At 47.7% G+C, this 14,661-nt stretch overlaps 1 long non-coding RNA gene across 1 annotated transcript in view; it reads right to left on the reverse strand.

Moving 5' to 3' along the window:
• Positions 1-11,832: 11,832 nt before the first annotated feature.
• Positions 11,833-14,661, reverse strand: part of LOC147121128 (uncharacterized) — a 28,267-nt gene continuing 25,438 nt past the window's right edge. The window contains exon 3 of the long non-coding RNA XR_015076960.1: positions 11,833-12,229. This is a non-coding gene — a long non-coding RNA (uncharacterized LOC147121128). The remainder of the gene's footprint in view (positions 12,230-14,661) is intronic.

Genomic DNA, 14,661 nt, shown 5'->3' on the forward strand with positions numbered 1-14,661 from the left:
AGACAACGTGGTAGCCGACTGCCTCTCCCGCCCCACCATCCACGCCGCACACCTGGCAGTCGACTACGCTCAACTCGCAGCAGACCAGCTCACGGACCCTGATCTGCTCTCCGCACCTACCAACCTACCAGGGCTACGCCTGGCCGACGTCGCCTGCGGCCCGACCGCAGTCACGGTCAAGTGCGACATATCCCTATCTCAACCTCGGCCCGTCGTCCCAGCGTCCTGGCGCCGCCGGGTATTCGAGATTCTCCACAACCTCTCCCACCCCGGCGCCCGCGCATCCATCAAATTGGTAGCCAACCGCTTTGTCTGGCGCGGCCTTCGCAAGGATGTGCGTACTTGGGCCAACTCCTGCCTAGCCTACCAACGGGCCAAGGTGCAGCAACACACGAAAGCACCCCTCGAGGAGTTCACCGTCCCTTCACGTAGATTCGACCACATCCACGTGGACATCGTCGGGCCCCTGCCGCTGTCGCAAGGCCACACGCACTTGCTGACGATCGTCGACCGCACCACGCGCTGGCCCGAGGCAATTCCACTGACCTCTACCACCACCGCCGACATCGCCAGAGCCTTCGTCAGCACCTGGGTCGCACGGTTCGGTGTCCCCTCCGACATGACGTCGGACAGAGGTCCGCAATTTACCTCTGAACTCTGGACCGCCATCGCATGCAATCTCGGGGTGACCATTCACCGCACCACAGCGTACCACCCCCAAGCCAACGGACTGTGTGAGCGGTTCCACAGATCCTTGAAGGCATCTCTTCGAGCCAGCCTCCAGGACGGCGCCTGGACCGACTGACTCCCGTGGGTCCTCCTCGGCCTGCGCTCCGCGGTTAAAGAAGACCTCCACGCATCGGCAGCAGAGCTCGTGTATGGCCAGCCGCTGCACGTACCTGGCAAGTTCCTGCCCACCGCCACAACACCCTGGTCAGCCGACCAGCAACGCCACGACTTCGCCTCACCGGCGCTACAGTTCACCCCGGTGCCCATTGCCCGGCACGGCGAATCCACCTCACACGTCCCGCTAAGCCTGCACCAGGCACGGTTCATTTTCGTCCAGCACGACGCCCACCGTGGACCCCTTCAACCCCCGTACAACGGGCCCTACAAAGTGCTACAGGCTGGGGACAAATTTTTCACCCTACAAGTGGGCGACAGGACTGAAAAAGTGTTGGTTGACCGACTCAAGACAGCACACTCGGAGCCCAGTGAACAGGTCCCAGTAGCTCGTCCACCGCCACGCGGCCGACCTGCCCTCAAGCCAGTACACCCGGCTGCTCCACGCCCGGCCATTCCACGTCCACCGGCATCCTACAAGAGCCGCTCTGGCCGGCCCATCAGACCACCGCACCGTCTCGTCCACACCTCCTAAGCGGATTCTGGGGGAAGCTGTGTGGCGGATCGCCACCTAAATGGGCGCAATCCACTTTTCCGTCCGTGGACAATAAATCGGGCACCTTGCCTTTAAGAAGCATACTGCCTTTAAGGCATGACAAAGGAGCGGGCGTCGCCCTCAGTGTGTACACAAAAGCGCGGGCGTCGCCCCATTCTGTATTCGGGTTTAGCAGAGAGAAGAGCTGGGGCAGCCATCTCTCAAGAGAATGTAATAAAAAGCCATGTGTTCCTCAGATCGGTTCGGCCTCCATTCGTGTTCCACGGCAGCCTCAACAGGCCAATGACTTTCAGAAGGTACTGAAAAGAGGCTTGAAATAGAAGATATTGTAAATTGAATATCAAATTAGCTAAATGATAAGAAACAAAGGATAGTGATCATTGGTAGTGTTCTAAATGAATTGCAGTGACCAGTTCAGTGTCCAGTGATCGGTTCTGATGTTCATCATATTTATGAGTTGATCTTTATGAAGGTATGAGCAGCTAATGCAATATGTGGGAAATCAGGGTGGCAGAAGAAAGGAAAAAAATTCAAAGACATTCACAGAGATAGATTATGAGTAATTGAATTGCCAACAAATTCGACAAAGTAATGGATGCGTACTAGTGATCTAGTCATGGAGCCCGATTTCCTCCCTCATAGGATGCAGCCAGGGTTAGATGAAGTACTGGACGTAGTTGACGCAATTGAGTTCAAGCAGCAGGTTAGCAAATAACTGCCACAAAGGCTTAACGGAGAAAAGTCGACTGAAAAGGTACATTTTGTCAGTTACAGTGGTTGCACAATCTTATCTTTAGCTGCTACCAGTAGGGGTAGTGAGAAGCACAGAGAAAGAGAAAAAGAGCACTACACCCTGAACTGAGAAACGAATCAGAGAGTAACCTGCAGAACTAAGAGAGTGAAAGAGGAAGAGAGGGAGACTTAGGTCACATCTGCCAATCAAAATCTCCTACTTTAGCCTACAAAATGGTTCCTTAGCCTAGCCACTTTCCCTAGTATGGAACTCCCAAACCCTATATTGCCATTGTTAACAGCTCCATTTATGTTGCATTCACAATTGCAGGAATTGAATTATTGTCTGCTGCAACAAGTCCTTTAACACTAAGGCATACCTACAGTATTTTAAGAGGTTAAATTTGAAATATCTTTGGGCCATTTTGAAAGTTTTTTGGCTCCTAAAGATTTTAAAATTTACTCCAACTAGCATTTGACTTTTTTTTAATTGTTATATTTTGAAACTTTTTAAGTTACTTAGTCCACTGTATCACTCCCGACTTTAAGCTTTTGTATTATTCCTATAAAAGAACATAAGAATATTTATAAAATCACCCACAAACATATGGGCTGGAATTTTCTGGGGTCCGTGTGGGTGCGATTGGAGGTGGGTCAGGTGGGAAATTTGAAAAAAGTCAGAGCGGGTCGGGAACCCGCTGTTATCCAACCCCCCGCGTGCCTTTCCCTCGGGCACGTTTTCCGGTGTGGCAGCAACTCGACCAGCAGAGGTGGGCAACCTAATTGAAATCATTATAAGCTTGTTGTTAGACACTTAAGAATCTTTCTCCCCCATTTCAAATTTCTGTGCATGACCACGGGATTCACACAGCTCGGGAACTGCATCTGTCAACCTGAGGCTGGAGTTGAGTGGCCATTGCTCCAGCTGATTACTTGACAGGATCAAATGTATTATAAAAGCTCCCACCTCACAGCTGATCACTTTCCTCAGGCAGAAGCTGTTGCTGACTGCATCCTCAGCACAGATTTAACTTTCAACAGGCTGCAAGTGTTTACAGCAAAGTCTCCATCCAGTCTCACCTCATTGGAAGAACCTCTCTCACCATTGACAGATTGCTTCTGTCAACTCTATCTCTGTCACTGTCAACCTGCCATCTATTCCATCAGCATGGGTGCCGTTTATACTGTCTCACCTTGGTCCTCAGAATTGGACTATGATGAGCCCCAACACCAGCAGCACCAGGCACACCAGCAGCACCAAAAACAAGACCACCAGCCTTCTCCGCAATCACCTGATGCTGCACAGGACAGAGGGCATCAGCACCCGAGCATTGCTGCCCAAGAGGCCAGGGATGGCCTCATCTTGTCCAGATTTACTTATCTTTACACTGTACACCTATATGGCTGGTATATGCTGTGCCAGGTTGGCACCACCCCACAGCAACACCATAAAGGATCCCTAGAATGACCAAACCATTCCTTTTACACTGATTACCATTGCTGGAGATTCCGTTATGTCTCACCAGTCACTGCAACTCACTAAGCCTCTTCCAAAGGTGCACACAAATGTGTCCAAGACGGCAAAGTGCTGAAAATAATGATGTTAATGGTTGACAATACATTAATGGAATCTTGCCATTAACATTGACTAAAACACCCAAGTGGCTGCCCTTCTGAATCTACTTGTGTGTCATCTTTCTCTTCTGCATGCTTCTATGAGGTGCTACCCCTGTGGCTCCAGCAGAGGTAGAGGCAGCCTGCTCACTTCCCTGCTGTGACTGCTTAGACACTCTTGGCAGATGTCCTCTGGGTTTTGGAGCCTGTGATAGCCCCGCCAAAGTCTGCTCCTCCTGCGACTGTGCAGGGGCAGACTCGGCCATCGCTGTCCGAGGAGGCACCTGGGGCTCTGACTGAGGGGGTGAACAATGGGGGAGAAGTGTAAGCTCTTTGAGAGGAGCCCCCACTTCCCTCTCCCCTCTCACCATCATCCCTCTCATGGGCTGTCCGCACTTCCCTGCTAGCAAGGAGCTGGAGAGCACCTTGCTGCACATCACTGGGGCCATGAGGACCCACGTCTATGCTGACATCCCTCCGAGACAGGAGGTCTATGAGCCTCTGCCATCTATTCTCCATTGATAGCCATCTATTCTCCATAGATAGCATGTGCTCCTGTGAGTGGCGCATTAGTTGCTCCATGCAGGTGGCCATCCTTTCCATGGAAGAGCCTACAGTCGCCATTGCCTGCAACACGGTGGTGCTCATGTTGGAGATGGACTCCTCCATTCTCTGGACATTTGCAGACATCGCACTCGCAAAACCTGTCAAAGCCTCCTGCACTTCTTGCTGCACCTCCAGGAATGCCCTCTTTCTGGATGGCCCCCGAAGCTCAGTGTCTACATGCAACTAAACAGAGCAGGGAGCATCCCGCGCCCTCCAGCGAGGAGTCTCCACTGCTGTCCCTGTCTCCACCATCTGCTCTTGCTCACTTGTGAGTTGTGACAGACCCGGTGACAACACTATTCTATCTCGCGTTGGACCCACCGAGGTGTGCGTCTCTGCGCTGGTGCTGGGTGTGCTCATGTCTGGTGACGGTGTGCCCTCAGAGGCTGGAGGCTCCTCTGAGGAGTCATCTTGCTCTTCCTTCTGGACAGTGTGGGGGGTGGGGGGGGGGCTCTTGATGGACCTGTGGGAGAGTAAAGAGATGAGTTAGATATGCCATATGAAGAATGGGTACACATACCATTATGCACATAATGACCATTCAGTGGCTGATGACATCAGTCCCCATATGAGTGACTGATGCATGCCATGTAGCTGTATGATATGTAATTCTGTCACCAGGTTGCTGAGATGTCCCCCTCTCTCCATCTCCCACCATCAGTAGCTCGGCCACTCCTGAGACTTCCAATGCAGCCTGCTCTGCTGTTGGTAAGGTGGCCAATGATGAAGGGCCACCTCTGGTCCCTCTCCCTCTCCTTCTTATTGTGCACTCTCTTCTCCTGCAAGGAGGGAAAGAAGAGAAGGTTGAGTGAGAGTGATGGAATGAGTGTAAGGAATGGAGGGTGACTATGATGGATTGGGGTGGCAATGCCAAGTGGGCTCATTGCGTGTTGTTAGTTGGTATGATTACATTAGGATGAGGGTGAGTGTGAGATGTGTCTAGTCAGATGGGGATGTGATAATGTAGATAGAGAGGGATGGGTGGACGTGCAAGGTATGTTGTGTGAGTAAGGATGTGCAGGAGCAGGGTAGGGAAGGCAGAGTGATGGGGATGTGATGAGAGGCACAGCAGGATGAAGTTGAGTGTGGCTTTGTACTCACCTTTCCTGATCTAATGAGATCATTGAAATGTTTGCGGCACTGCACCCAGGTCCTCCTGAACACATCCCTGCTGTTGACCTCCTTTGCAATATGGAGCCAGGCTCTTTTTGTCTCCTGGAGTGGTCACTTCCGCCCATTCGAAGGGAAGAGGACCTCCATGTGTGCTCTGACTCCCTCCACAAGCATATGGAGGGAGTCATTGGAGTACCTGGGTGCAGCCCTCTGCCTCTATGCAGCCATCTCTCCAGCTGATTGGAGCAATGAAAACCTCCAGTGTGCTGCCTGCACACTCCTAGATGAACCTTCAAATGCAATGTGGCCATGGCTCCTTTAAGAATATACCGGTTGAAAACGCATCATGGATGACATCATCAGACCCGCACCATTTAATTGGGCTGGGTAACGCGCAGGGTGGGCTTAATAGGCCCTATTATTGGAAAGTCATTTTCTGGAGCGGGCTGGAAGCAGCAACGGGGTCGCGACCCGCCACGCCCACCGCCTGCACCCGACCAGCCCAGGTACGGAAAATTCTGGCCGTGGTTTGCAGACATGCAATTGCAATTTGTACAAAAATAATCCAGTCCATTACAGAAAGTAGTACAAAGTAGAACTAAAAATACAAAATGAAGTATATATCATTAAATAAGGCAAGTTAGCAAAAAGATCTCGGTGCAATAGCTGACAAAATATTGAAAGTGCTGTCACAGGAGGGAACTTTTTCCAAAGACCAGTTTTTACATGTTGAGAGTGTAAGGTAGATTTTGAAAGCCCCACGCCAATGGTCGGGCCTTGCATCAAGCTAGTGCATGGTGATTTCTGACCTTGATTTCAACAGATAGTAAATCGCAGGCAGCGTCTCCCCAAGTTTCCATATGTGCTGGCTGCATGTGAATTCCTGCCAGTGGCACAGGGCCTTGCCAAATTTACCATATATAAATAGATACAGATAATACCAGTCCGAGGGTGTGCTACTGACACACATTGCTCACCCTTATTATTATAAGATATAAACCTAGAAATTATGCCCTGTGATATTACCGGATGAACATTTAATGCTTTAGAATTAAATTGCCCCATTTAAAGACTAAATGCCACTGTGAAAATAGCACGCAGTATAATTTACTATGAACACATTGGCCCAGATTTTAATTTGAACGGCGAACATTAGACTTGTATTTGCCCATAGACTTTTTATTGGCTTTTGCACAGCAAGTTGCTGTCAGCCAACCTTCCAAAAAATGCAGCACCCTCTGGGACCTGTGCGAACAGGGTAAGCAACTGTGTATCTCCTTAACCAATCAGAAAGAATAATTAATGAGCCACACAGAGTCTGAACCAGGAAGTGTCAGTTAGAATAGTGAATTCAATGTCAAATCAGGTACAGAAAGCCAAATAGAGGGTAAGAAAGATTGTATTAAGAAAGAGAGATAAAAGAGACAGAAAGAAAAAGTTTAAAAAAATTAAGTAAAAAAATCAACTCCAACAATAATTAAAAACTGAAAGAATGAGACTCCATACTTGTAAAACTTAATTTTCAGTGCCAGAATAGATGCTTGGCAGCAGTTAAGACTTCTCACGCCATTAAATGGGTACTTAGACTGGAATGGACAAGTCCTAAATTTTTTTGGCAAGTTTAGTCCACATCTATGAGGTAAGTACAGGAACTTCACATCGTTTGAATGGGGAGTCAAATGGCGAGATGCCGTTTTCCTTTGAGCCACAATGCCTAACGAATAAAAAGCCACACAATGTAATAAATAATGACTTATCTGTAGCATTCAAAAGGAATTGGAACAACTCATGATATAGCAAAGGTGAGATAGTATGGCTTGGGGTGGGACAAAGATTATCAGTGGTCATTTAGCTCCCGGAAACAAGACTTGAAATGAAAGAACAAAGTGGATGAGTTGAATTGCCTTTTCTCAGTTGTGTTCTTATGATAGAATACTTGTAAACACACTACAAGTCTTGGCTGTGTTAAACCCAAAAGCAAAATACTGCGTAAGCTGGAAATCTGAAATAAAAACAGAAAATGCTGGGAATACTCAGCAGGTCAGGCAGTATCTATGGAGAGGGAAACAGAGTTAACGTTTCAGGTCGATGAACTTTTGTCAGAACTGGAAAAAGTTAGAGATGTAACAGATTTTAAGCAAGTGTGGGAGCAGGGAAAGGAGGGAGGGCAAGAAAGAAAAAAAGGGAAGGTCTGTCATAGGATGGAAGGCAAGAGAGATTAAATTACAAAAGGTATGATTGTACAAAGTAAAAGGAGATGGTAATGGAACAAGAAACAAAAGATGGGTCTAGAAGAGGTGTAAATCTGATTAGCAGAATCATCAGCAGTTCAGCCCACAATTGGCTGTGTTTAATCTTTGTTGAGACTGTTGTAATTATTATTCTTTATGCTGTGGACATTACAAAATGGATGCTGCTGCTTGCTGTCGCTCTGGCCTGTTGGCTCCAGGAGCTGCTGCAGAAAATGGATATTTCCAGTGACAACAAACGCTGAATTTCTTGATAAATCAGGGAAGGCTCTTTCCATGCTTGCTCAGCATTTAAATGTTTCATAGTGAGGGCATCCCAAATTTTGAACTCTCAATCTGAATGGTGTAGTTCTATTTTAGTTCAGCCCTCAATTGTATCAGGCAGATGCATAGCAGATCAGGTTATTCTAAGCTACTCCCATAATCACCTCCTTACCCTTCTGGCCACTTGAATCACCAGCCCCAAAATTCCTGGGGGTGAAGAGGGCGTAAGTCTCATCTTTTCCTGGGGAGCGACAGAATATGGCTGGAACCCAGCTCTGCCAGGATTCCACCATGTTAAATTCCAGTGGGGAGGGCCCTGGGCAGATCTGCCACCTGCCCCCCCACCCACCACCACCACCACCAGCACCCAACCCCATGTCAAGCGGCATGTTGGGGGAATTTCTTCCTCAGGAAATTTCTCTGTTTATGTCCTTGAAAGGCCTCAGCGGAACTCATTGCGAACTATCATAAGTCCTTTTGAGACCTTCTGAAGGCCCCGAACCTCTACTAGAATAAGGAATAATTACCAGCTCGAGTTGGAGTGGCTCCAATGGGAGTCAAAGACTGTAGACAAAAATCCTTTGGGGGAGAAATTGGGTGGAGCCGCAAACGAGGCGCCAAGCTCGCCTGGGCGCCGGATTTAGCGCAGCATTTGGAGCAGTAGCGACCGCCGGAAATTCAGCTTGAGTGCCCCAAGAGGGACACGGGGCGAGGCTCGAGGTGCTCCGCGTCCCTCTTAGGGCGCTGAAACTGAATATCGCAGCGCAACGTGCCGCAGCACCACACGCTGAGGCACGGCGCGCTGCGGTACTGCAGGCCTTCCTCCCATTCTTAAGGGGGAGGGGCCTGCACCAGCGCGATTGGAGATCGCGAGTGCCAGCAAAAGAGCCCGGCACCAAGGAGAAGTGCCGGGCTCTTGGAAAACAGCCGGCAATGCCGCGGGGGTCGATCAGGAGGCCGGGAACGGAGGTGCTGGCAGGCGGCCGCCGAAAAAAACGGCCGCCATGCACCTCCACCTTAATTTGTGCCACTGCCGCCACAGGTAGGCCCCGTGAACCGGGCGCCATTTGCGAACGGCGCTACAGAGGCGGTCGCTGCCAAATATCGCGATCGGGGCGGTAGCGGGGCGTTGCGCACACCGATGACGTCATCGGTGGCGGTGCAGCGCAACAGGCTAACACCACCATTAGCGCCCCAGCTAAATATCGCGGGAGGCGCGGCCAGTGGCGCTAAAGCCACTGAGTGCCCTCTTTAGGCGCTAACTGGTGGCGCAGCCCACCGAATTTCTAGGCCTTTATCTTTGGACCGTTTAGGCCTCGGGGGATCCTCAGGCGTAGTGACAAAGTGGGGTGGGTTCTGCTGATGCATCCTTGCAGGGGCCGGTAGCCTGCCCCACTATTCAAGTGACCCATTTGAAATGGGGCCTTGGGCAAGGGTAGGCGGACTTACGCCGGTGGCATGCGATCCCAGTAATTTCTAGGCCTCCACCTTTATGGATTTACAAAGCCAGGTGATTCTGGCCCTCTAAGTCTAAGGCACATTAGACAAGAAGCAACAGCACAAGCAGGCCCTGAACTTGGCAAGCACAAAATATTCCATTGGAAATTTCAGAACAGTATAATAGGGATAAGCATTTGAGGTTTGTTGTTTAAGGTTCATTGTCAGGGAAACACAGTACAAATGACTTATGATTTTCAGTATCATCGTTATTTGAAAAGTGGCAATACGCCCTGTGCTGCAGCATTGCCAGCTGCCCATCCTAATTACTGGTTAAAAAGTAATAATAAGTGAACAGTGTTTTAATATAATGCATAGACAGTAATTTGCATCTGAGCTACCATTAGCTTTCGTTTCCCACTAATCAACGTTGGTGCCATTTAATCAGTCCCGTGGGTCAAAGTAGTCGGAAAAGTATATCGGCCAACATGGAGATGCATTAATGCAAAACCTTCAGTCATAGCTTCATTAGCATTTTTGGCACAGAGGTTGCCAGAACTATTTATCACCGGATACAGCAGGGTTCATAAAATACCCTGTGGTATCTTTTTGTTTGTTTCCCCAATTCCAACAATAAGACCTATTTATACAATTGTTCCGCTTTGTAAATGAAGCAATAACAGCAGTTAAAGTGGAACTGTTTCTTATCATTTGACTTTCTTTTCATTGGAGTATTTCAGTGTAAGTTTCTCTGCTTTTTCTGTAATTTTATGCCCTTCTTTGTCTTGCCGGATGCCTCTGAATCCAAAATGAAGGGTTCGTTGCTTCATTCCAGATTGCTAAATAACATTTCCTATTGCCAGTGGCTTGGACTACCAACATATGATTCTCTCCTCCGACGATTCCTCCCCACACTACTGGGAGACGCTTGAGCCTCTGCATGGAAACTCCCTGCTTGCCACACTGAGATTGGGAAATCAGTGGAGCAGAAATCAAACCTAGCTCATATACTTGTGTTTAAATCCCTCCATGACCTTGCCCCTCCCTATCTTTGTAACCTCCTCCATCACTATAATCTTCCCTGAACATTACATTCCTCTGACTCTGGCCTCTGTGTGCACCCCGTCTCATCACCCCACCATTGGCGGACGTACTTTCAAGTGCTTAGGCCTCACGCTCTGTAATTCCATCCCTAAATCTCACCACCTCCCTCTCCTCCTTTAAGACCCTCCATAAACCCACTTCTTTAACTAAGCTCACTCCTCCTAATATCGCCTTCTTTGGCTCAGCATCCATATTTTTTTCCTTAGATGTTTGTGAAGCACCTAGGGACGTTTTTCTATATTAAAAGTATTATATCAATGCAAGTTGTTGTTGCTCAGTGCTATTATGTTGCTCAAACTATTTATTTGGTGTTCCCCCAAAACACTCAGCTCTCTGATGGCCAAGACTCTTCATGTATGAGCCTAACAGTAAGTGTTGATAATGTAGGCATTACAGCTAAATGTGAACACACATAGCAATCAGGCAGCGAAACCCTGGCTGATTTTTCCCTTTCCTAGCCCAGGAGCATTGAGTCCACTTTTGGCACCTGAAATTCTGACCCAGATTAGATCAGTTAACTCAATATAGAGCAGAGATCAAATCTTGGATCTTCTGGTCTCCGTGGCTTAGTACTGGACCAGGTGGTGCCTTTACTCATTAGGCTGTTGGCTGTTGAAATATAAGAATAATTCTTATTCTAATTCTCAACCAGGAGTTTTACACAACTGATTAAAAGTTGGCTGTGTACCAACCACATCATATAACTGCACTGGACTACTCCATGGCATTGTACCAAAGGTAAATATCTGAAGATATGAGCTCCTCTGTGGTGGCCTAGTAGATAAAGGCATCAGCATACAATGCAGAAGGCCCCAGGTTTGATCCATTGTCTGTGCTGAGTTAGCTGACCTCACCAGTTAGATCTCAGTGCCCTCTGGGCTAGGATGAGAAGAGAAACAAATCTACCAGGGTTCATGCTCCTGATTGTTATTCACTGATCCTCTGCTGGAAAGTATTTCGCTCTGTAGCAACCACATCACATGACTACTGGAGCATTTTGTAGCACAGTAGCTTGCGATGCTGGATGAGGACAGAATTGGGCTCCATAATCAAATAGCCTGCTGGTCAAACTTACACATGACGACTAGCCACTTGGGTGAGGTACAGATGGCTATGGAACCATATGCCAACACACCATGGCTTTCAGGAGAGGGAGGAAAGGGAAGAAAATGTTTTAAATATTTTCTGAAGAAACTTGAAACAAAGAATTTGTCCAACAGGTCAGAAATATTGCAGAAACAGAATACTTTTGTCTTCAATCAGGAACTCAGCACTCCCGTGGTAAGAGAAATAATTTCTAATACAGGATACTGCTTTGGAAGTTGTTGGTAATCTTTATCACATGAGTGAAGGAGACTAAATCACAAATTATGCAAGCCACTTCATGAGTGGAATAATATTAATTCTTAACATTTTTCTATGAAACATCTACTTATATGACATCTCCATTTCTGTTCTGTGATAAAAAGTTAACAGTAAGCAGTGAAGGTTTTGTCAGATAGGACGATCATTTTTCTCCTGTGAAGCGCAACAATGTCCGAGCATCCCGGAATGCATAGCAGCAGGCAGCATTGCTGCATGTCGCAAAATAGCTTTGGACAAAGATAGCCTCCTTGCTCCATTTGAAATCTTCCTTCCCGAATACCAACTCTACCACCTTCCATTACAGCACTGAGCATTTGATGGTGCTGCATTGTAGTTCTGCTACATCCTAGAAAAACATAACATAACAATAGTTACATTAAATGTGTTTGTTATATGTCACTTGGATAAGAGAAAATGATGGAGAAGCTGGTCATCAGTTTTATTTTGGCATGTTTTATAATGTTGCCATAGTAGATTATTAAAGGCATCCTGGATTTATGAATGACTTTTTAAAAAGCATAGTGACAGATAGAGCACCCATGGTGCTATTTGTGAAAAGGCATTTTTTATAACATTAAACAAAATAGTGAGTGTGTGATTTTACTTTATCCATGACATCCAATAAAACCTTGTTTAGCCCTGATATTTACGGGGAGGGTGTGGGTGAGGAAAGTTATCATGTGGCTAAAGGATTGGTGTGGGAAACGGATTCAATTTCATGGGACAGGAAGGAGCTGTACCACTGGGACGGGCTTCACCTGAACCGGGCTGGGACCAAGGTCCTAGCTGAAAGGATAAATAGGGCTGTAGAAAGGATTATAAACCAATAAAGGGGGTGGGGGTAGGGCAGGGTTCAGACAGAAATAAAAATAAAAATAGCCTAAAGATCAAAAGAAGGGATGAGAGTGAAGTCCAGGTCATCAATAGTGTTAAAGGTAATATAAATACTTCAGGTTCAGAAACAATCTAGGAAATAACAACAAAATAACTGAGCAAAGATAAAAACAAGGAGTGTGATAAGTTAAACTATGTGTTGTAAACCAACATCAAGGTATAAGGGTAGGACAGGTGGTTCAAGAAGGCAGCTCACCACCACCTTCTCCAGGGCAATTAGGGATGGGCAATAAATGCTAGCCTTGCCGGCGACGCCCACATCCCATAAACAAATTAAAAAAAGGGTCGATTGCTCAATTAAAAGTTCTATACGCTAATGCACATAGCTTAAGAAATAAAACAAATGAATTAGAAGTGCAAATTCTGCTAAAAGGGTATGACGTAGTGATCATCACTGAGACCTGGCTACAAACTAGGCATGACTGGGAGATGAGTATTTCAGGTTATATGGTCTTTAGAAAGGACAGGGAAATTGGAAAAGGAGTAGGAGTAGCAATATTGACAAGTGTAGTGTATGTAACCTGTACTACCTTAAGAGGATACCTTAAGGTGAAGGACTACTTTTTAACAGCTCCTGTACATTGTAGTACTGGTAGTGACCACACCGGTGGAGTAATATGTATCTCAGTTCCCGCTCTGACCCTCAATCACTAAAGACCTGTTTAGTTACTCTCTGTTGTCTGTGTCGTGTTATTCATAATAACTGCACTTGTAAACACAGACTCAACAGTGGCGACGAGTCTGATCGAACCTAGCAGCAGTTTTTCATCACCTCCCCCAGTACTGAATCTGGGGGACATTGGAAGGAGGCTGCGTCCTGGAACACGGGTGCCGACCAAGGGCATCCGCCCTCAGCATCCTGCAGCGCGGTGCATCGCAAGGGAGGCCATCGAGAACCGGGCTTGGTTTCCTGGCCACGAAGTCCAGCATAAGGGCTGGCTACAGGTAGTGCGCAACCCTTCTAAGGCAGCGGCGGGTAAGCCCGATCGAGCGGCGCGGGGGAAGACGGCCGAGCTTGTCGGAGGGACAAGGGGAGGAAAGCATAGAGGGCGGAGAACAAGACCGCAGCCGGTGTCAGGGGCCGGACTGCAATCGCAGGGCAGAGACGTGCAGCAGCCAGAAAGGCGCTCCATTGCCACGAGAACCGCAGGAAGCGGCATGGCAACAACAACAACAACAACAGCAGCTCAAGGAAGCGCACATACAGGGAAAAACAAGTGCAAGAAGGACTGCTGTGAGGCGTGGGCAGCAGCAGCGCGGGAATAGACGCCATCTTGAGCTAGCGGAGAAGAAGGCGAGCGCGGGAGCCGCCATCTTAAATTTAAAATTTTTTAAAAATAATATCCGAAGGGAAAGAAGAAACTCAGCTAGGATGCCGAAAACAGGCAACATTACTGCATTCGACAACGATGTGGAAGATTGGTCCACTTATGTGGAACGCATCGAAGTTTATTGTAGAGCGAATGAAGTGCCGGATGATAAGAAAGCACTAACCCTATTAAACTTGATGGGTGCGAAGACGTACGGGTTATTGAGGAACCTGATAACCCCAGATAAACCGGTAGAAAAAAGTTTCACGGATATTGTTGCTATCCTGCAGGAGCACCTAAACCCTATACCGCTGCTGATAGCAGAACGATTCAAATTCTACAAGAGGAATCAGCATAAAGATGAGAGTAACGCTGATTACCTTACGGAATTACGCAAGCTATCAAAGCACTGTCAGTTCGGAGCAGGACTGGCAGATTCCCTACGGGACAAATTCGTCTGCGGTCTCCTGAGCGAAGGAACCCAGAAAAGGCTACTCTCAGAGAAAGAGTTGACACTGGACAAGGCTTTCAGCGTGGCCATATCGTACGAAGCAGCAGCACGGGGAGCTGTGGA

This window comes from Somniosus microcephalus, chromosome 3, assembly GCF_052327205.1.
Source record: "Somniosus microcephalus isolate GS21.2 chromosome 3, FLI_Smic_1.0, whole genome shotgun sequence".
Taxonomy (NCBI): domain Eukaryota; kingdom Metazoa; phylum Chordata; class Chondrichthyes; order Squaliformes; family Somniosidae; genus Somniosus; species Somniosus microcephalus.